Below are 23,359 nucleotides of genomic sequence, written 5' to 3' on the forward strand. Positions count from 1 at the left end.
CAGCTCAGTTTCAGGGTCTTGGCAATCTTCTTATAGCCTAGGCCATCTTTATGTAGAGCAACATTTCTTTTTTTCAGATCCTCAGAGAGTTCTTTGCCATGAGGTGCCATGTAGAACTTCCAGTGACCAGTATGAGAGAGTGAGAGCGATAACACCACATTTAACACACCTGCTCCCCATTCACACCTGAGACCTTGTAACACTAACGAGTCACATGACACCAGGGAGGGAAAATGGCTAATTGGGCCCAATATGGAGATTTTCACTTAGGGGTGTACTGACTTTTGTTGCCAGCGGTTTAGACATTAATGGCTGTGTGTTGAGTTATTTTGAGGGGACAGCAAATTTACACTGTTATACAAGCTGTACACTCACTACTTTACATTGTAGACAAGTGTCATTTCTTCAGTGTTGTCACATGAAAAGATAGAAGAAAAGATTTACAAAAATGTCACTGAGGGGTGTACTTACTTTTGTGAGGTACTGTAGTTTCTCTGTGGTAGACTTTATCCCGACATAAGATAAGAGAAGAGAAGATATCGAGGAGCCGATACACGGAAGGAAGATAAAATATAATAATACAAAGGTCCTTTCCAGCCTCAGTGCTGAGAAGTTGCTGGAAATTGTGCTGAACTGAGGATGTGTTTGCTTGTTTGAATTCTCCGAGTGGGATTCAATGATTGGAGGATTTTCTCATTGATTCTTTCTCAGGCAATCTTCCGTCTCTGCTATGTATGATCTGTACATTTGGGGATAGAGTTTGGAATCTTTATGTTTTGTTTATTTTCTCTTTTGGGTGGTGTGTGAATTTTTGGAATTGCTCTCTTTTTTGTACTTGAAGACTTTATTGATACAAGATCTCAAAAGTACATAGGCCAAATAAGAGTGGGAAGTTCATTCTCAACCTGCAGTGCCCTCCACTTATCCAGAGGGCCCCGGCTAGGGGACGTACTTGACACCGCAGCCGTCAGGAACAAGACGCTTCTCAACCACCATGTCCTTAAAGTCTTCAGAATTGAACTTTGTGAATCCCCACTTTTTGGAAATGTGAATCTTCTGGCGGCCAGGGAACTTGAACTTGGCTCTGCGCAGAGCTTCAATCACATGCTCCTTGTTTTGGCTCTTGGTGCGGATGGACAATATGACCTGTCCAATGTGAACTCTGGCCACTGTGCCCTGAGGTTTCCCAAAAGCACCATGCATTCCAGTCTGGAGCCTATCAGCCCCAGCGCAGGATAACATTTTGTTAATGCGGATGTCATGGAAATGGGTGGAGATACACTCTGATGTGGAAACCATCCTTGCCGCAACTCTTCACCATGTACTTGTTGGCACAGCCATGGGCAGCTTCAAGAGCTTCAGATAACAACTGCTCATACTCATCGGAGACCATGTGACCACATAGTGGGAATTCGTCCCCCTTGGCCTTCTTACGACCCAAGTCAAAAATTCCGTTTTTTTTGTCCTGGGACACCCCTACAGAATTGGGACTTTGGGTAGGGCTTGTTTTTGCAGTATCTGTAACAGCAAGTGGGTCTGTGGCTCGTGATGGCGCTCGGTACCCCGCCGACAGCAAAAGGAATTGCTCTCTTTTAACCAATTGCCACAAAGTCACATACATGTACGTGCAAGTGGTTATATCAGGGTTAAGGCTGAGGCTGTCAGACATAACACCGGTATCAAAATTTTCAGCTGGCGATGCTCTAACAAGTAAAAGCAATCTTAGTGGCTAATTAGCTGCCGGATTGCTTTTATGGGTGGCGGAAGGGGGAACTCTGGTGCCTCTCCAGGCTCTACCGATACAGCGGGGAGCCCAGCATTCCAATCCAGCGGTTGCACAGGCTTACAATAGAGGTGATCAAATGCCGGATTGTCTCAGATTACCTCTATGATCTCATACAGTGGTTCTCAACCTCGGTCCTCAAGTACCCCCAACAGGCCATGTTTGCAGGTTTTCCTTTATCCCGCACAGGTGCTTTAAATCACAGTCAATGGCTTGGTATCTTGTACAGCTATTTTATCTAAGAGAAATTCTCAAAACATGGCCTGTTGGGGGCACTTGGGGACTGAGGTTGAGAGCCGCTGATCTAGGAGACTGGAAGCTATGAGCATTTTTGTCCCTTCTAGTTCCCCCAAATGTAGACAGCGGCATTTATAAATAGTGAAAGCATCTGATCACACCCATCTTGGTGTGATCAGATGTTTTAAAAGGCAGAGGAGACATCTGGGGTCTAAAAGACCCCAGATCTCTCCGTAAAGAGTACCCGTCACTGCCTATTGGATGTTTACATTCCTTGTGACGCATACGTAAATGGCGATCACACCACACATGTGAGGTATTACCGTGAACGTCAGAGCGAGAGCGATAATTCTATCACCAGACCTCCTGTGTAGCTCTAAACTTGTAACCCGTAAAGGTTTTTAAATTGTCTCCTATGGAGATTCTTAAATACCTTTGTATGGCGACATTCCACAAGAGCGTGCAATTTTAAAGCATGACATGTTTGGTATCTATTTACCGTATATACTCGAGTATAAGCCGACCCGAATATAAGCCGAGGCACCTAATTTTACCACAAAAAAACTGGGAAAACGTATTGACTCGAGTATAAGCCTAGGTTGAGAAATGCACAGCTACTGTAAGTAGAAAAGAAGGTCAACAATGTCCATTTGCAGCCTCACTGTGCCCATTTGTAGCCTCACTGTGCCCATTTGCAGCCATAGGTCCCCGAACTTCAAACTTGGTAGTTAAGGGTTCCTAGATGCCCCCCTAGCTTCAGCCAAAATTTGGGGTCTCTGGGCCCAAAGGGTCCCGAAATGACTTTGCTGCAGATGGACACAGTTGGCCGACTTTGGGGCCCCGTATCTCGGTGCCACTTGGTGCTAGGAACCCCAAATTTGGTGTGCAAACCCAGTGGAAATTGTACTACCACATATCCAATATGGGGTTCCTAGCACCAAGTGGCCCCGAGATACGGGGCCCCAAAGTCGGTTCGGAAAATGTCAAGCACTTTTCTGCAGCAGAGAATGACATTTTCTGAACCGATTTTGGGGCCCCGTATCTCGGGGCCACTTGGTGCTAGGAACCCCAGCTTTGGATATGTTGCAGTGCAATTTCCACTGGGTTTGCACACCAAATTTGGGGTTCCTAGCTCCAAATGGACCCAAAGTCTGTTTGGAAATTGGCATTCTCTGCTGCAGAAAAGTGCTTGACTCGAGTATAAGCCGAGGGGGGCATTTTCAGCACAAAAACATGTGCTAAAAAACTCGGCTTATACTGGAGTATATACGGTACTCGGCGTAACACCATTCTTTATATTTCACCAAAAATTGGGTATTATATTGTGTTTGTGTGCGTTAAAATGCATTAAATTTGTATATTTTCCAAAAAAAAAAAGATGTGTTCTAAAAACCGCCGTGCAAATACCCTGTGACATGGACATGATGAGACAGCACTGGTGGGCATTGATACCCGGCACTAATGGGGGACTGATAGGTGGCACTAATGGGGGACTGATAGGTGGCACTAATGGGGGACTGATAGGTGGCACTAATGGGGGACTGATAGGTGGCACTAATGGGTGGCACTAATAGGTAGCACTGATGGGTGGCATTGATAGGTGGCATTGATGTGCACTGGTAGACAGCACTGATAGGTGACTCTGAGGACTGATAAGGACACTGATGAGGACTAATGGGTGGCACTAATAGGTGGCACTGATGAGTACTGATAGGCCGCACTTATGGTCACCGATTATCAGTGTAGATGTCCCTTCTTGATAAACCAGTTATCAGCTCTCTTCTCCCCTTCCTCATGCTGTCTGCGTGAGGAAAAGTGTGCCGATCACCGGCTTCTGTTTACATCCATGATCGGCTGTTATTGGACACAGCTGATCACGTGGTAAGGAGCCACTGATTGGCTCTTTACCTCAATCTGTGACCAGCTGTGTTCCCTCACCTCCCGTGCCCCGCAGTGGGCGCATGGCGGGTGCGATCATGGAAGGCTGTCATATGACGGCCTCCCAGAACGAGCCGTTTCCGCTGTAGCCGTCATTCAGCTATAATGCAGTCGGCAAGCAGTTAATTGGTTTGTATGAAGGTTAAGGAGTCTACAAACTTTGGGATATATACTGAGATTTAGCTATGACCCTTGTAGTGGTACCCCCATGGGGGCCGCTAGTTATTGCTTGTCCTCTTGTGGTGGGAACTTCCCAGCCCATCTGACACTCTAGGTTCAGACATAGTGAATCACAGACACAATGTAATCTGAGTTCAAACTTTCTACATTACCGAAACAAACATGAGGTGTATTAGAGCATCAGTCAGTCAAACCCTGTGACAACACCCAAGACTGGTTGAGTTGAGCACTCAGCAGTCTGGTATATACAAATAGCAATCAGACAGTGATGGATAATAATAATACTCAAATGTACAGGGCAATAACACACACTGAGTGGTTTAAATGGCTTAAATGTGTTATTCTGCTACTAGGAAGGAAAAAAGGTCTGGCCTACTGGCAGTCCAAAGCGAGGGAATCCCACAAGCCAGCAGCAAGCCCTCAGCATAAATAGGTGTCTCCGCCGCGGGCTTATGGGATTCCCCTGCTTTGGACTGTGGGCAAGGGCTTGATTTCCACCCATACCGCAGCTTCATCCAGCGCGGCTGAGCTGACAACACGACGGTGATGCACTGGCTCTTGACGTCATCCTGCCCTAACACCCCTGATGAAGTCATTTTACCCTCTAGAAATGTATTGTTAAATTCTATTGACAAGTGTTTGGAGTTTTTTACTTGTTTTTTTTTTCAAAATTCCTCATACCAATATGAACATCATATATAGCATGTACCGCTGTCACCGCTGGGTTACTAAAGCTCGGTGGAGATTCAGAGTTGACCCAGCAATTGGTCCTGTTCGCTTTCTTAGCTAGATGGAGAATACACTTTAAACAATAAGTTGGGATGCTTTTCATCGTTACCCTAAGAGCCCATTCACACAGGGGCAACTTTGGATCCGACTTCAAGTCGCTCCAAGTCGCCCCTAGTCGCCTCAAGTCGCGCTACATGAAAAAATCAATGTAAGTGAATGGATCTGTCTTAATGCACACTACTGCAGTCGCTCCGACTTCAGAAAAGGTTCCTGTACTACTTCAATCCGACTTGAAGGCAACTTGTACCCATTGATTTCAATGGAAGTTGCCTCCAAGTCTGATTACTGTTCATACTGAGGCAACATTACAGGAAGCAGAAAGGAAACAGAAAGTAATTTCCTCCACTAAACAGACAGCCCCCTCCTTCTCACACATAGCTGATAAGCTCTGATTGGCCACTTGTAAAGTTCCCTGTCCTGGAGGCGACTTCAAGTTGTGTTGTAAGTTGCCCCAAGTCGTGCTGTGATTCATACTCAAGTCGTGTCCAAGTTGCCTCCCAAAGTCGCGGTGGAAGTCGTGTTGCCCCTGTGTGAATGGGCTCTTACCAAAATATACTAAACTAAAAAATATAAATAAATAAAGATACTCCTCATTCTTTGGTGTAGTTGAGCAGCTTCCTACAGTGGCTGGCGTGGATCCAGTTGTCTCGTCCCTCAAGCTAACGACCCAGTCACCTGGTTGGAGAGAATGTAAACTGGTTATTGTGTCAGAGTCCAGGAGGGACTCATGAACCCTGTGGTGGACCTTTTGAAGTTCACATTACAGTGCCTGCACCCCCCCCCCACATCAGCTGAGAATGTCGACAGCTGCTCAGGAAAGTACAACCCCCGTTTTTGGTTGACCTCCAAACAAACCTCTTATGGAAATAACCCAGACACGTGGGACCTCAATTAACCCTTTTTCAGTGACTGTGGTCACTGAACCTGTGTGTGGCTAACCATCTGGGGTGTAATACTTGGAACCAGTGACAAAATGGTTCTTAGCGTCTGGGATGGGAGCCTCCTTCACCGGATTACTGGTTGCTGATTCAAATTCCATCAAAGAAAGACAGTCGTGGAACATGTCATCCTACTAGGTCACAAACTTGGTTAGAATTAGAGCGGTTAGTATTGTTGGTCATTCTTACCTTTATTCCCCCATTTTCTTCATCATTACAAATTGGAGGAAGAGACGCGGGGTTTAGAATGGGGCAGAAAAAAAAAATGAAACAATGAAACAGCCCATTATACTTTTACCCTCTTTTAGGCGTGTGTATTTATGCATGTGTAGAGCTATCTACATACACCTTCAGAAACTCACTGGACCTGAAAAGATACTTATAAACAAAAATTATTACTCTATCCTTCATCTTTAACCTGCAAAGAATGGCAACCAATATAATATTCCTGTACATTGGTAAATTCTCACTGACATTCCCCAAAACCGACAACAACGAAACCCTCTGCAACTCTTAGTTTCCCGTTCCTACAAAAATACAACGGCCGTGGCGCGTAGGAGGGCCGCCGCGGTGGGTTCTAACACGCTGCGCAAACTGTTGGCGCTATATAAATCCTGTATAATAATAATATTGCTACATACAAACGATTAGAAGACTAAAACATGAGACAAACATTCAGATACAAATGTGAGGGAGAGATTTCATAGTTTACAAAACAAAAATAAAAAAAAAAACAACCAGACGGAATGCTGACTTCACTCTTCTAGCAATAGAAAAAAATACAATGGGAAAAACACGAGAGCAGCTCAAAAACCTTGCATGGACCAGCCACACAAAGTTGAAAAACAGGCGTGAGAATTTGAACCACACAAACGTGTCCTACACATCCATCAACCCACTCATCATTACAGATTTCTGAAGCCACAGCTGAGCTACATCTAAGGTCTTTGCTGCCCAGAGCCTGGGTTTAAACTGAGTTATGAATTTCTCCCACCTCCAGGCGTCAAATCTCCCCTCCAGAGGGATACCCCAAGTAGTATCCTTGGAACACCTATGTCATTCCTTAAGGGGTTTAATGGCCTTTGCCCTAAAACTAGACTTCATGTACAGTGCAGCCGCCTGACTGTGGGAAGCCTCGCATTCCTTCCCTTGCATGGACTGCCCATTGCCCATGGCGATTCGAATCGGCTTATCGTCTTAGCCCTGCGTCCAGCGAAACGGTGGATTGACGGACTACAACCACTATATCTGGTCCAGTCCCCCAACTAGAAACCCTAACTGAGGCGTTATTTAACTGTGGCTTGTTGTCCCAACACTTTTGGCACAGAACTACAGAGTCCCACTCTTTTAACAACTATTAACTACGCCAAATGATTCGTCAACACCCACAGATCACTCCTCGAATTATGCCTCTACCCCTCACAAGCATATTCGCTGTACGACCGTGCACTGCATTGCCATACTAAACTGCACAGCGCACTTACGCCGGCTTTCTCTGCAGAACAATGTGGCTTCTCTCTGTACCTAGATATTACATTACAACAATAACGTGGATGCCTCCCGTCTACTCTCTACCCAAAACTGTATTACAGTATAAAACTTCGCAAAATAACTGGAATTAAATTTAAAAACCACAGTGATTTCCATCGTCCTTCCAAACACAAGTCCCTTTGTCCACATGCTTGTTTCAAAAGACCCCAAGCTCCTCCCACCAACTTCCCGTTGATACATCACATTTTGCAAAGAACTTCCTGTTCTCTGCTGATCTCTAAAAACCCCTCCAACTGGTTTAATGGACAGGAAGGGAAATAGCTATGGCTACCCCCTCTGGACTTTATCAACATCTCTAAAAAAACCTTTTGTCCAGGAAAGGGTGGGATAAACCCTCATATTGCAAATGGGAGGAAATCCCCCCTCGACTGCCATATCCCCTGGGCAGTCAGACCACTGAAACTCCTGCAAAAAGATGATTCAACCTCACCAAACGCCGAAACCTAGCCCAAAAGCAGAGCCATTCCACCCAGACACGAAATGGCAGTTGCAACAAACGAAAATCAGACCACGACAAAATGGTGGATGAAATCCAGACTACAGAAAAATGGCTGGCGAAAGTGGAACCACGACAAAATGGTGGCATGAACACATGAAATGCAGTCGCTGATCCCGCCAAAACCAGCACAAACCGAGATTTCTTCACCAGAAAACCGAAATTTCTCCCCACAAAAACTGACTACACAATTGAGACACCAAGTTAAATTAACCGCAGACAAACACTTTAGGCTACATCAACTAGGGCCCATAAAAAACACATGCTAAACACCAAAGTTGCAAAAAAAAACACAAGATAACACGGCTCAAACATACACTCTTCTTCCCAAATACAAAACAATACTTTACTCTGGAAGTTCAACAGTAGGGGCGGGCGAACGGTTCGGCCCGAGCCTAAGTTCAGGCCGAACTTTGGTTGTTCGGACATTCGGCGAACAGTGAACATTATGCGAAATTCGAAAGCCGTGGAACCCTGTTAAAGTCTATGGGACACGAACATGAAAAACCAAAAGTGCTAATTCTAAAGGCTTATATGCAAGTTATTTTCATAAAAAGTGTTTGGGGACCTGGGTCCTGCCCCAGGGGACATGGATCAATACATAAAAAAGTTTTAAAAACGGACATTTTTTCGGGAGAAGTGATTTTAATAATGCTTAAAGTGAAACAATAAAAATGAAATATTCTTTTAAATATCGTACCTGGGGGGTGTCTATAGTATGCCTGTAAAGTAGCGCATCTTTCCTGTGTTTAGAACAGTCTGACAGCAAAATGACATTTCTAAAGGAAAAAAAAACGGAAAATTGTATACTCTCCTTTCCGTAATTTTCCTTTCCTGACGCATCTCATGGCAGCACACACCCTGGGTTGTGACTCCGCCCCCACAACCTGATACGACTGATTAGCTATAAGTTTTGAAGAGGAGTCCCCCACTGCATTCGCAGTATCTATCACGCTAGACGGGTTGGTATCTGTGTGCTGCCATGAAATGCGTTAGGAAAGGAAAATTACGGAAAGGTGAATATACAATTTTCCGTTTTCCTGATGCATCATGGCAGCACACACACTGGGAAATAACTCGCTACATGGTTGGGTGCTTTGCAAGAAGATTTATATTATTCACAGGATATGGAAGAATTCACTTTAATGATCGATCTCCCAAATTCAACAGTCATTAAACGAGCCGGGTCTATTCTGTAGTGAGACATGAACGTGGTTCTAGAAGACCAAGTTGCTGCTTTGCAAATCGTTTCTGGAGACACTCTACAATACGCTGCCCAAGATGTCGCCACTGCCCTGGTCGAATGAGCCTTCAGGTCGTTAGGTATTAGAAGAAGCTGGATTGCATACGCCTTTTTAATGATCCTTATTAGCCAAGAGGCTATTGTCCTGGAAGAAGCTGCCTGACCTTTCTTAGGGCCGTACGGTATGACTAGCAAGTTTTCTGTTTTTCTGAATGGTTTAGTGGCCTCCAGATTTGAAGAAATAAGTGATTTAATATCTAGTGGATGTGGATTCCCTTGGTTAGTGAGGAATGCTGGTAAACTGATCTCTGGATTGAAGTGGAAAGCAGATGCCACCATAGGTATGAATTGTTCACATGGGGTTAATACAACTCTATCAGGATAGAACAGCAAATGAGGCTCTTTTATTGAAAGTGCTTGCAGCTCGGACACTCTTTTTGCAGAAGTTATTGCCACTAAAAAGGTTAATTTGAGGGTTAGATCCCATACAGATACTGACTCCAAAGGAAAAAACGGTTCTTTTGATAAGGATTCTAGAACTATTGTTAAGTCCCATGTCGGGAAGGTTGGCTTCCTTGGTGGTCTTAGTTTTAAATATGCTTTTTGAAATTGGATTATAAGAGGATTGAAGGCCCATTTGATTCCCATCATGGCTGGTAAGGTAGATATTTGAACCTTCAGGGTGCTTGAACTTAGACCCCTCTCCAGACCTAGTTGTAAAAATTCAAGAATTTGTGACACTGTAGGAGAAAGTGGATCCCAGGACTGTTCTTGTGCTAACGTAGTGAATCTTTCCCAAATTCTGTTATAAGTGCCGTTAGTTGACTTCTTCCTTGCCTGTTGTAAGGTGGCCACCACCCTTAGAGAGCAACCTTTATCTAGAAGCCTCTCCCTTTCAACTTCCAAGGCATTAGGTGTAACCTTTCTGGTGCTGAATGTAGGAACTGGCCCTGTGAGAGGAGATCTGGAGTAGGGATGAGCCGAACACCCCCCTGTTCGGTTCGCACCAGAACATGCGAACAGGAAAAAAGTTCGTTCGAACACGCGAACACCGTTAAAGTCTATGGGACACGAACATGAATAATCAAAAGTGCTAATTTTAAAGGCTTATATGCAAGTTATTGTCATAAAAAGTGTTTGGGGACCCGGGTCCTGCCCCAGGGGACATGGATCAATGCAAAAAAAAGTTTTAAAAACGGCCGTTTTTTCGGGAGCAGTGATTTTAATAATGCTTAAAGTCAATCAATAAAAGTGTAATATCCCTTTAAATTTCGTACCTGGGGGGTGTCTATAGTATGCCTGTAAAGGGGCGCATGTTTCCTGAGTTTAGAACAGTCTGACAGCAAAATGAAATTTTGAAGGAAAAAACTCATTTAAAACTACCCGCGGCTATTGCATTGCCGACAATACACATAGAAGTTCATTGATAAACACGGCATGGGAATTCCCCAAAGGGGAACCCCGAACCAAAATTTAAAAAAAAAATGACGTGGGGTTCCCCCTAAATTCCATACCAGACCCTTATCCGAGCACGCAACCTGGCAGGCCGCAGGAAAAGAGGGGGGGACGAGAGTGCGGCCCCCCTCCCTCGTGTACCGTACCAGGCCACATGCCCTCAACATTGGGAGGGTGCTTTGGGGTAGCCCCCCAAAACACCTTGTCCCCATGTTGATGAGGACAAGGGCCTCATCCCCACAACCCTGGCCGGTGGTTGTGGGGGTCTGCGGGCGGGGGGCTTATCGGAATCTGGAAGCCCCCTTTAACAAGGTGACCCCCAGATCCCGCCCCCCCCCCTGTGTGAAATGGTAAGGGGGTACGTACCCCTACCATTTCACGAAAAAAGTGTCAAAAATGTTAAAAATGACAAGAGACAGTTTTTGACAATTCCTTTATTTAAATGCTTCTTCTTTCTTCTATCTTCCTTCATCTTCTGGTTCTTCTGGTTCTTCTGGCTCTTCTGGTTCTTCCTCCGGCGTTCTCGTCCAGCATCTCCTCCGCGGCGTCTTCTGTCTTCTTCTCCTCGGGCCGCTCCGCACCCATGGCATGGGGGGGAGGCTCCCGCTCTTCTCTTCTTCTTTTCTTCTCTTCTTCTCTTCTTCATTTTCTTCTCCGGGCCGCTCCGCAATCCATGCTGGCATGGAGGGAGGCTCCCGCTGTGTGACGGCGCTCCTCGTCTGACAGTTCTTAAATAACGGGGGGCGGGGCCACCCGGTGACCCCGCCCCCCTCTGACGCACGGTGACTTGACGGGACTTCCCTGTGGCATTCCCCGTGACGTCACAGGGAAGTCCCGTCAAGTCACCGTGCGTCAGAGGGGGGCGGGGTCACCGGGTGGCCCCCCCCGTTATTTAAGAACTGTCAGACGAGGAGCGCCATCACACAGCGGGAGCCTCCCTCCATGCCAGCATGGATTGCGGAGCGGCCTGGAGAAGAAAATTAAGAAGAGAAGAAAAGAAGAAGAGAAGAGCGGGAGCCTCCCCCCCATGCCATGGGTACGGAGCGGCCCGAGGAGAAGAAGATAGAAGACGCCGCGGAGGAGATGCTGGACGAGAACGCCGGAGGAAGAACCAGAAGAGCCAGAAGAACCAGAAGAACCAGAAGATGAAGGAAGATAGAAGAAAGGAGAAGCATTTAAATAAAGGAATTGTCAAAAACTGTCTCTTGTCATTTTTAACATTTTTGACACTTTTTTCGTGAAATGTCACACAGGGGGGGGCCGGGATCTGGGGGTCACCTTGTTAAAGGGGGCTTCCAGATTCCGATAAGCCCCCCGCCCGCAGACCCCCACAACCACCGGCCAGGGTTGTGGGGATGAGGCCCTTGTCCTCATCAACATGGGGACAAGGTGTTTTGGGGGGCTACCCCAAAGCACCCTCCCAATGTTGAGGGCATGTGGCCTGGTACGGTTCAGGAGGGAGGGGGGGCCGCACTCTCGTCCCCCCCTCTTTTCCTGCGGCCTGCCAGGTTGCGTGCTCGGATAAGGGTCTGGTATGGAATTTAGGGGGAACCCCACGTCATTTTTTTTTTTAAATTTTGGCCGGGGTTCCCCTTAAAATCCATACCAGACCTGAAGGGCCTGGTATGGAATTTAGGGGGACTCCCACGTCAATTTTTTTTTTAAATTTTGGTTCGGGGTTCCCCTTTGGGGAATTCCCATGCAGTTTTTATCAATGAACTTCTATGTGTATTGTCGGCAATGCAATAGCCGCGGGTAGTTTTAAATGAGTTTTTTCCTTCAAAATGTCATTTTGCTGTCAGACTGTTCTAAACACAGGAAACATGCGCCCCTTTACAGGCATACTATAGACACCCCCCAGGTACGAAATTTAAAGGGATATTACACTTTTATTGATTGACTTTAAGCATTATTAAAATCACTGCTCCTGAAAAAACGGCCGTTTTTAAAACTTTTTTTTGCATTGATCCATGTCCCCTGGGGCAGGACCCAGGTCCCCAAACACTTTTTATGACAATAACTTGCATATTAGCCTTTAAAATTAGCAATTTTGATATCTCCCATAGACTTTTAAAGGGTGTTCCGCGGCATTCGAATTTGCCGCGAACACCCCAAATTGTTCGCTGTTCGGTGAACTTGCGAACAGCCAATGTTCGAGTCGAACATGAGTTTGACTCGAACTCGAAGCTCATCCCTAATCTGGAGTTACCGGAAGGAGTAATGGGTCCTCTGTACGCAGTTGTAGGATGGTCGTTGTCACAGACCTAGCCAGAACAGAGGCTGTTGGAGAGGACTGTATGCAAGCCTGTTGCCCACCGATTATGGGCCCTAGCATTTGGGGGAATGGTGCTCTCTGTGAGCTGTATGCCTGGGGACCCTGGGGTTGGTGTTACTTTGGATTCAGCTCCATGTCCCCCCAAAACACATAGACTCTGGAACCCGTTATATGCCATATTAGAATGATAAGACTGAATTATACTGTTGGGACACATCCTGTGAGGAGATGCTAATGTCATCATCTCTACTCACCTGTCTGATGTCAGCTATAATGGGTTTAATGTAAATAAGTTTAGTCTAGATTCTAAAGGTATTCAACTCATTGTTGTTTGTTCTAATTAACCCTGTGTTGATGTTTATGGTAATGTATTGTTAATTGTAATTAGCTCCAGCTATTGTGTTTATATTCCTGTGTGAAGCTCGGTGACCACAAGTCTGGGCGAAAGGTCATGTCTCAGTCACCTAGGCTGTATAAAGGATGAGATAATTAGCTCATGTTAATTAGGTTAGCTTTGAGTCAGCCTGGTGTATAAATGTGTGTGATATCTCAAATAAAAGACAGTTCTGATGTACTCCAAGACTGGTGTTGACTAGTTCTTGGGGTTCCTATGGCCAGATCCATTGGACTCGTGTTCCAGAACTTAGGAAGCGGTATACAGACGGAAGCACTCAAGCGGAGTGTGGGACGTTCCGTGACATTGGTGGCAAGCAGCGGGAAAGCTTCCTGAAGTCTGGGACATCCAAACCTCCAACTGGATCCAAGATCAGCATAGCAGACTTCAGTCACCCCAGCGGAGATATGGACCTGGCATCAGAATTCCCGGGGCTGCTGCGGATCATCCTTTCAACGTACACCAGGACTGTGTCGGAGGATGAATACCTGGAGCTCAGGCAGCTGATTCGGGTGGAGCTCTGGATTTCAGCCCTCCGTCTCGCTGGTATAAAACAGGGCAAGTGCTTTCCAACCCAAGAGCAACGAGCCAGTGACCAACGGGCATTGCGGATGGCATTCCTGGGAGAGCAGCCCCAGGAGCAATGGGTGACAGAGTTGGACAGGTTGGTCCAGCAGGAGATAGAGCTGGACAATCATTATCGGGCTCTGCAATGGCACGCAGAGGAGGGATATTTAGGGGAGACAACAGAATGCTCTCCGGAGGGATATGACTTTGGCGGCCCTGGATTGCTGTGGAAGAACCTTAGAGATCTTTTTATGTTTGGCGATGAAGGGGAACCTGACCTTGAGGACCTGAGAGACTATAGAGAGTCTATGCTCGGTCTTGCAGGGGTCTCAGAGCTCAAACCTGATCTGGACCATTTGCTAAGGAAGGAACAGCATCTGGAAAGGGCATACAGGAAACTGCTAGAACAAGTTCAGCAGCATGCCAGAGAATCGGCAGTGGAAAATCCGGAGATTGCCGTCCCCAAACCTGAAGTGCTGACAACAGGGCAGAGCTCTGCTAACCTCTGCCCAGAAATGATAGCATCTTCTGGGTTCCATGGACAGGAGATGGTGAACCTCTATCCCCAGACATCAGTTGCAGAGACATGGGATTTGATAGACTTTTCTGCTGAGGAAAAACAACCTGATGAGTCTCCAGCAGAAGAGCTGCTATCAGGGCCAAAGTTCACTGTGTTCTGCCCAGCACCAACAGTGGCTTCGGCCTTCTTGAGAGAAGAGGTAGTCGGCCTTTCTCCCACAACACTGACAGGGACATGTGATTTTCTGCCAGCAGCATCTATGGAGTTAAAACAAACTTCTCCAGCTGAAGATCTGGTAACTGAACAGAGGGTCCAAGACCTCTGTCCCACACTTTTACCAATTCCAGAGACTGGGGATTTAATAGACGTTTCTGTAGAGGAGGAACCACCTGGAAAACCCCCAGCAGAAGTGCTGGCAACCGGACAGAGGGTCCAAGACCTCTGCCCCACACCTGCAGCAATTGTGGAGGCTCAGGGTGAGAAGATGGCAATCACTTCCCAGCAGCAGATACAGGGGGAGAAGGGAGAGGAGGTGTGTGTTGTCCCTCCCCAACAGTTGGCCAGGGTGGAGGAAGTGGGCTTTCCTCCCCAGCAAAGATCCGTGTACCTGGGAGACAGTGCCATCGACATGTCATCCCAGCTGCCAGATGAGGGAATGGAAAAGGAAGCAGCCAGCTCACCTCCCTAATGGCAGCTACACAGTTTGGGAGTGGAGGAAGCCAGCCTCCTGCCCCAACAGTTAGCCGGAGCAGAGGATGCGGAGTCCCCAGCAGAAGTGCTGGCAACAGGGCAGAGTGCTACCAACCTCTGCCCAGCACCGGCAACAACTACAGAGTTCCAGGGAGGCGAGGCAGTCGGCCTCCCTCTCCAACAGTTAGCCGGAACAGATGGTGTGGGGTTTCCAGCAGAAGGGCTGGCAACAGGGCCGAGGACTGCTGGACTCTGCCCTCAACTAACAGAGGATGGATTTCCTGTGAAGGTGGATGGGACTTCAGTCTCCACCTGTATACCCCAGGGATGCTGGGCAGTGGGCCCAAATCCCCAACAGCATGACAGAGTGAGCCCAGACACCCTGTCCTCTCTCCAGCGGCAGAAAGGATTCCAGGGAGAAAGGCCAGTCGAGGCCTCTCCCCAGCGGCAGATATGTTCTCTGAGAGAGGCAGAGGATGGCTGGGTGAGTAATGCTTTGTTTGGAACAATTTATTTGGGGTACTGTGTGGGTACAGGCAGTAGAGGACTGGAACTATGGACTAACTTCGGAGTCAACCCGTCTGGGGTCTCCTCCTGTGTTAGTCTCCTGCCGAAAGGGGAGAAATGTCACAGACCTAGCCAGAACAGAGGCTGTTGGAGAGGACTGTATGCAAGCCTGTTGCCCACTGATTATGGGCCCTAGCATTTGGGGGAATGGTGCTCTCTGTGAGCTGTATGCCTGGGGACCCTGGGGTTGGTGTTACTTTGGATTCAGCTCCATGTCCCCCCAGGACACACAGACTCTGGAACCCGTTATATGCCATATTAGAATGATAAGACTGAATTATACTGTTGGGACACATCCTGTGAGGAGATGCTAATGTCATCATCTCCACTCACCTGTCTGATGTCAGCTATAATGAGTTTAATGTAAATAAGTTTAGTCTAGGTTCTAAAGGTATTCAACTCATTGTTGTTTGTTCTAATTAACCCTGTGTTGATGTTTATGGTAATGTATTGTTAATTGTAATTAGCTCCAGCTATTGTGTTTATATTCCTGTGTGAAGCTCGGTGACCACAAGTCTGGGCGAAAGGTCATGTCTCAGTCACCTAGGCTGTATAAAGGATGAGATAATTAGCTCATGTTAATTATGTTAGCTTTGAGTCAGCCTGGTGTATAAATGTGTGTGATATCTCAAATAAAAGACAGTTCTGATGTACTCCAAGACTGGTGTTGTCTAGTTCTTGGGGTTCCTATGGCCAGATCCATTGGACTCGTGTTCCAGAACTTAGGAAGCGGTATATGACGGAAGCACTCAAGCGGAGTGTGGGGCGTTCCGTGACAGTCGTGAACCATGGCCTCCTCGGCCCAGACGGTATTACCGCAATCACTGTGGATCTTGAGTTCCTTAGCCTGGCTAGGAACCTGGCTATTAAGGGGATTGGAGGGAATATGTAACCTAAACGGAACCTCCACTGGTGATGGAGACAGTCGACCCCAGTGCTGTTGGATAGGTGACCGTTGTCAGAAACTTGGCACACTTGTTCATTGGAGTTGGTGCCAAGTTGATATCGGAAATTACCCATTTGTGTGTTAGAAAGGAAAAGGCTTAGTGACTTAGTAACCATTCGTTGTTCGAGATGAACGTTCAGCTTAGATCATCCGCAAGTTGGTTCTGCACTGCCGGGACATATACTGCTTTCAGGTCTTCCAAATGGATCTGGGCCCAGTCGAGGATAGGACGTACCTCCCGCATGCTCCGGGTGCCCCCTTGTCTTCGGATGTAATTCACTGCCACCGTATTGTCCATGCGTACTAATACACTCCTTCCTGTGAGTGATGGCCTGAATGCTAGGAAAGCCTGAAAGGCGGCCCTGAGTTCTAGAATGTTCGATACTATGCCCTGGGGCGAAAAAAACAGCAGCTTTGTACCGCTTGATCCTGGTAATGTACTCCCCAACCCATAGACTTGCGTCCAACGTGACTATTTCTGGCTGAGGGCCGGGGCACAATGTGTCGATGACGTTTTAGGTTGCTGATTCGCGTCCACCACCATGCAGATTGTTTCACCGATTGGTTGATGAAAATTTGTTGACTCATTGATGTCCCATTCCATTGTTTCAGGAATGATATCTGGAATGTCCTCGTATGCCACTGGGACCACCGAACCATTGGAAAGGTGGCAGACATGGATCCCAATATGCTGAGACATGTTCTGGCAGATAGGTGTGTTGCTTCCATTAGTCTTTTTATTTTCTGGACCAAATGTCCTATTTTTTCCTGAGGGAGACTCACCGTGTTGGCATTGGTGTCGAGTTCTGCTCCCAAAAAAATCATTGATTGGGTTGGCTCCAGACTGCTTTTTTTCCAATTTATCATCCACCCGAATTGATGTAATGTGGAAATTAGTATTTCTCGATGTCGAAGAAGCAACTGTTGGCTGTTGGCCAAGAGTAGGATATCGTCGAGATAGTGGTGGACTCTTAGTCCCTTCTCTCTCAGATATGCTATGATTGGAAGCAGGATTTTTGTGAACATTCTGGGAGCCGTAGATATCCCAAACGGAAGACTCTGGAATTGAAAATGTCATCGCCTGATTGCAAACCGAAGGTATTTTTGAAAACTTGTGTGTATAGGAATATGGAGTATGGAATATTTATGGCGTCGCATAAATCTATTGATAGCATCCAGTCTCTTGTATTTATTGCCAGTAGTATAGATTGAAGACTCTCCATTTTGAAAGACTCTACCAGGATGATTCTTTTGAGGTTCTTCAGGTCTAGAACCGGACGCAGGTCCCCTGTTTTTTTCTTGACAAGAAAAAGGAGGGAATAAAAGCCTTTGCCTTTCTGATGCTGAGGAACTTCTACAATCACGTGTTTCTGTAGTAACTCTAGTACATATTTGATCAGAAGCTTTCGCTTTGGAAGAGATGATGGGAATCGGGTGTTCAGGAAGTGATCTCTGGGGTTTCTGTATTTGAAACTCCATTTGTGGCCCTCGCGGACTGTGGCTATTGTCCACGGATCTTTTATATGTTCTACCCACACCTGTGTAAACAGCCTGAGCCTGGCTCCCACTAACACAGGCTGGGCAAGCGTGCCATCAAAACGACTTCTGCTGATCCCCTGTATTAGGAGCTTTGGGCTTCTGTGTCCTCAGGAAAGACGATTGGGTATTACGCCAATTTCGAACTCTTTGCCTGGTCTGTATGATCTGGCTTCTCGGTATCGTTCAGGAAGGGTGAACTTTCTGCTGTTTTGGTCTTCAGTCAGAGGGAATAAGGCACGATTTCCCCCCCTGTGACCTTCGAGATGGCCAGGTCTAACTTAGGGCCGAACAGGTTGGTTCCGTCATAGGGGATCTTGCACCAATTCGATTTGAAAGCTGTATCTGCTACCCTGGACATGACTGAGGACAGCATTGCCCTTGCTGCCGATCTTATTATATCTACTGACGCTTCGGCTACGAAGTCTCCTGCTAGGCTGAATTCCTGTAGTGCAGATACGGTTCTCTCCTGATCAGCTGCTTCTGACAGTAGTTTTTCAATGTTAGAGGTCCAGCTACTAATTGCTCTGCCGACTGCTGCTAGTGTGATAGCTGGTCTGCAAGCTCCTCCTGCTGCTGAATAGACTTTTTGAGATCGAGGTCGATTTTCCGGTCCAAGACATCCCTGAAAGTCATTGCGTCCTCTATTGGCAATGTCACATGTCTGGCCAGACGCATTAATGATGCGTCTACTACAGGTGCCGTGATAAAAGGGTTTACAGCTGGTTCCTTTAAGGGATATAGCTTTGCTATCCTATTGTTTAGGCTGGACTTTTTGTCAGGTTTTTGCCACTCGTCATTAATTAATTAACTCTTCGAATTCATCGATAAAAGGAAAGGTCTCTGGATCCCTTTTTAGGTTAGGGAAATATCTTCTGAGCTTGCGGGGCGATTCCTTTGGTTCCTCCCAACCAATTGCCTCCTTTGCTGACCTTGCAAAGGGGTCTATTAAAGCAAGATCAAAGCCAACTGACACTGGAGAATCCTCTTCGGCTGATGAGTCCTCTGATTCTTGCGGTACGCAGGCGACTGTTGCTGTTGTACTTTGAACTGGTCTAACTGGTTCTGTGGCTGATACCTGCAGAACTGATTCTTTAACAGACTCTCTGATTATGTTCGATACTTCCAATGCATCCGATTCCTTTTCCCTAGTGGCTTCTTCAGCACATGTTTGGCAAGCTAACTTGTTAGGAAGGGCTTGTGCTCCGCATATCCAGCAGGCATTGGCTGCAGGTGGGTTATGATGGTCGTGTTGTGTTTGGTGGGAGGATGATGTCCTACTGTGATGGTGGGAGGAAGTTCCTGACCGGCTTCTTCTAGAGTGCGAATGTCTTGAAGGGGATCTCTCTCTCCGTTTAGAATGAGATGATTTGGATGACCTGCCAGGGCTATCGGGATAAAGTAATATTAGTGGCATGGCTCTCTTTTACTCCTCTTCACTACTTACCAAAACATGATGCCTCTTACCTTACTGGCTGTGGATGGTCGGCTGGGGCAGCGGCCTCCATGAGCAATAGATAGAGTGTATCTGGGAAGGGAAGGGTTAACCCTGTGAAGCTCAGTACAGCATATTCATCATGCATTAGCAGGTATAATAAAAGAGCCATGAGAAGGAAGATGAATTCTTACCAGGTCAGAGGGAAGTCAGGGAGCGGTGGCAGCAATGGGAGATGTAGAAAAAAGCAGAGTGCGAGAGTTCTGGATACACTGCAATGACCTGTGCAGTCAAACAGCATAAACCTAATTTTTGAATAGACCACGGAAGTGACACACGCGCCGCGCATGCGCCATAGCGATCCGCGGCACCCGACACCATCTTTGATACTGGCAAAAGGAGAAAGATGCCCGCATCGCTTCCGGTCGTGCCGACGAGCCGATCACGGCCCCCATATTGGGAAGGTCAAGGCAGCCGAAGGACTGAAAGGCTCAGCAGTGAGGAGAGAGGGAAAAAAAAAGAAATCAGGTAAAATCAAACAGAAAGAGACTTAAAAGGGAGAACATATAAAAGGTAAAAGATGGAGGCCGCTGCGTGGTGGTGTAAGCCTGTTTAAGGCTTGTAAAAAGACAATGTAGCCCCCCTGAGACCATCAGAGTGCGAGTCCCTGCATAGAGCTCATTTAGAGACTGTACAGTCAGGGCTTCCAACTAGGAGAGGCTGAACCTAGCTGGGGCGAAGCGGTAAGAGGTCCGTGCTTTATCTTGGTCAGTCCTAACAGGTGAGGGAAAAAAAAGGAGAATGCAGCGGGGGGGGGGGGGGGCGCCTCTTCAAAACTTATAGCTAATCAGTCCTATCAGGTTGTGGGGGTGGAGTCACAACCCAGTGTGTGTGCTGCCATGATGATGCGTCACGATCGCCGCTGTAATGAATTGTCAGGTCTCGGCAATACAGATAAAACTCATTGAAAAAAAAGGCATGGGTCCCCCCCCCTCCCCCCAGTCTATTACTAGGCCCTTTGGGTCTGGTATGAATATTAAGGGGAACCCCGAACCAAAAATTAAAAAAAAAAATGCCTGGGGGTCCCCCCAAAATCCATACCAAACCCTTATCCGAGCACGCAACCTGGCAGGCCGCAGAAAAAGAGGGGGGGGACGAGAGAGTGCCCCCCCTCCTGAACCGTAAGAGGCCACATGCCCTCAACATGGGGTGGGTGCTTTTAGAAATGTAATTTTGCTGTGGTATTGTTCTAAACACGGGACAACTGCGCCACTTTACAGGCATACTATAAAAAAAATCACTGCACCCAAAAAAAAGGCAGTTTTTAAAAATTTACATTGATCCATGTCCCCTGGGGCAGGACCCGGGTCCCCAAACACTTTTTATATCAATAACTTGCATATAAGCCTTTAAAATGAGCACTTTAGATTTTTCATATTCGTGTCCCATAGACTTTAACGGTCTTCGCGTGTTCTGCCGAATTTTTTGCCTGTTCGCATGTTCTGGCGCGAACCGACCCAGAGGGAGTTCGGCTCATCCTCGGTCAACAGATACACAGGACAAAGACAATGCTGCTTGATCTTTTCATCTCAAAACAAAAGAACTTCCCCCCATGCTATCATTGAGGCTATTGGCCAGAAACCTGTAAAACACGACCCAGCAATGCATGGCCGCCCTTCCCCCCCTCAGCCACATGGCCACTTGAAAATGCGGCAGCCGTTTTCAAAACAAAACCTTTTCTAAACGACCATCAAAGTCCACCAAACCATCTGTGTCTTGAGTCAGTTGTACAATCTACGCGTTGGTCCCATAAATTGGTAATAATCACAATTCATACATTTCTATTTTTCATATACCTCACAAACCTATTTGACAACATACAGTTTCTTATCAGCAATGCTCAGTCACACACAACATTCGCTTTAGGTTTGTATTAAATGGGACCTATGGAGGATTTAAATATAGGTGCTCCCCCAATTAATAGACCTACTTACAACAACAAAAGTATAACCTACAATTAAAGTCCAGTCATTATACAGAAAGCGACAAAAAAAACATTCTTTGCCTGGCAGATCTTACCCCATACAGCGGACAGAGGAATCGAGATCCCGAACACAGAACAGCAAAAATGTTCAAAAACTTGAAGTATGGTTGTCTTACCATAGGCCGACCTTTGCTGATCTGGTTCTAGATCCTCATTCCCCTTCGAGGTCCGCTGGATAAGAAAGTTCTGTTGGCCCCGAAATTCCTGGCCCGCCATCTGTTGTGGATTAATGAAAGCTTCTCCTATAAGCAAATACTTCCATGTGCTGATAAGCACAATCATAACTCTCTTGTATAATGCCGGGAAAGCGCTCTTGTATATCTCCAAGTAACACAGACAGGCGCTGGTGTCACGTTGAGCTTGGCAAAATCCTGCCTAGGATGATCAGCTGCTTTTATTTATACTGTAAACATGAATAACAAAGGAAGGTGGTGGCTTCAGAATCAGCCATTCAGACACTTGTATTCTTTCAAAAGAACCAATCACACACACACATGTATATATTCAAATAGAATTCCAATAGTGACGTGTGCAGAGCCATGCGGCAAGTGTCTTGTGAGACACAAAGTGTCTCACAATTTGAACACTTACTTACATGGCTCTGAACACAATCGGATGCACATTCCCACTGCTACCAATGACGTGAGCCGTACTCTATCATGGCTCAGTGGGCCATCATTTTTGTATGGTTATGCTATGGTTCCCATGTACGCAGATCCGTTTGCTAGGAGCGTTAATGCAATCGCCATGAGGTGGCCAGTCTCTTGGTGAGGCACAAATGATCATCCCTAAAAGGGCAAACAGATCTGTCATGTCCACGAGAAGGTTTCTGCAGCCAATGGTCTTCCACCAACATCTGTACGTGCGAATACGCTCGCATGAGCCTATCACAGCAAAACTCACACTGGGGGCAGCACAGTGGTGTTGAGGGCGCCACAGTGTTGTAGTGGGAAGCACTCTCACCTAGCAGTAAAGAGGGTCACTGGTTCAAATCCCAACCACGACACTACCTGCCTGGAGTTTTCATGTTCTCCCTGTGCCTGCGTGGGTTTCCTCCGGGTACTCCGGTTTCCTCCCAAACTTCAAAGACATGCTGGTAGGTTAATTGGCTTCTGTCCAAAATTGGCCCTGGTGTATGGGTGTGAGTTGGGAACCTTGGATTGTGGACCCCTTGGGGGTGGGAACCAGTGTGGGTGTGTATGGAGCATGGTGTAGATTGATGGTGCTACATGGGTACCTTAAATATATATAAAAAAAAACTAATAATATAGTGGATGGGCATCTTGATGGGACCCAGTGTGCAGGGATGGGGACAATTTTGGGCGCTCACTCAGGTTGAACTGGATGGACTGGTGTCTTTATTCAACCTTACTAACTATGTAACTATGTAACCTCTGCAGCAATGCTGGCAGCACTCATACATCTATTTCCCAAAGACGACCTCTGGATATGACGCTGAGCACGTGACCTCAACTTCTTTGGTGGACCATGGCGAGGCCTGTTCTGAGTGGAACCTGTCCTGTTATACCGCTGTATGGTCTTGGCCACCGTGCTGCAGTTCAGTTTCAGGGTCTTGGCAATCTTCTTATAGCCTAGGCCATCTTTATGTAGAGCAACAATTCTTTATTTCAGATCCTCAGAGAGTTCTTTGTCATGAGGTGCCATGTTGTACTTCCAGTGACCAGTATGAGAGAGTGAGAGCGATAACACCAAATTTAACACACCTGCTCCCCATTCACACCTGAGACCTAGTAACACTAACGAGTCACATGACA

General features: G+C 46.7%; 1 pseudogene; it reads right to left on the reverse strand.

Moving 5' to 3' along the window:
- Positions 1-860: 860 nt before the first annotated feature.
- On the reverse strand, positions 861-21,866 carry LOC141124111 (large ribosomal subunit protein uL16-like; annotated as a pseudogene).
- Between the last annotated feature and the right edge of the window lie 1,493 nt (positions 21,867-23,359).

The sequence above is a fragment of the Aquarana catesbeiana genome, linkage group LG01 (genome assembly GCF_042186555.1).
Source record: "Aquarana catesbeiana isolate 2022-GZ linkage group LG01, ASM4218655v1, whole genome shotgun sequence".
NCBI lineage: Eukaryota > Metazoa > Chordata > Amphibia > Anura > Ranidae > Aquarana > Aquarana catesbeiana.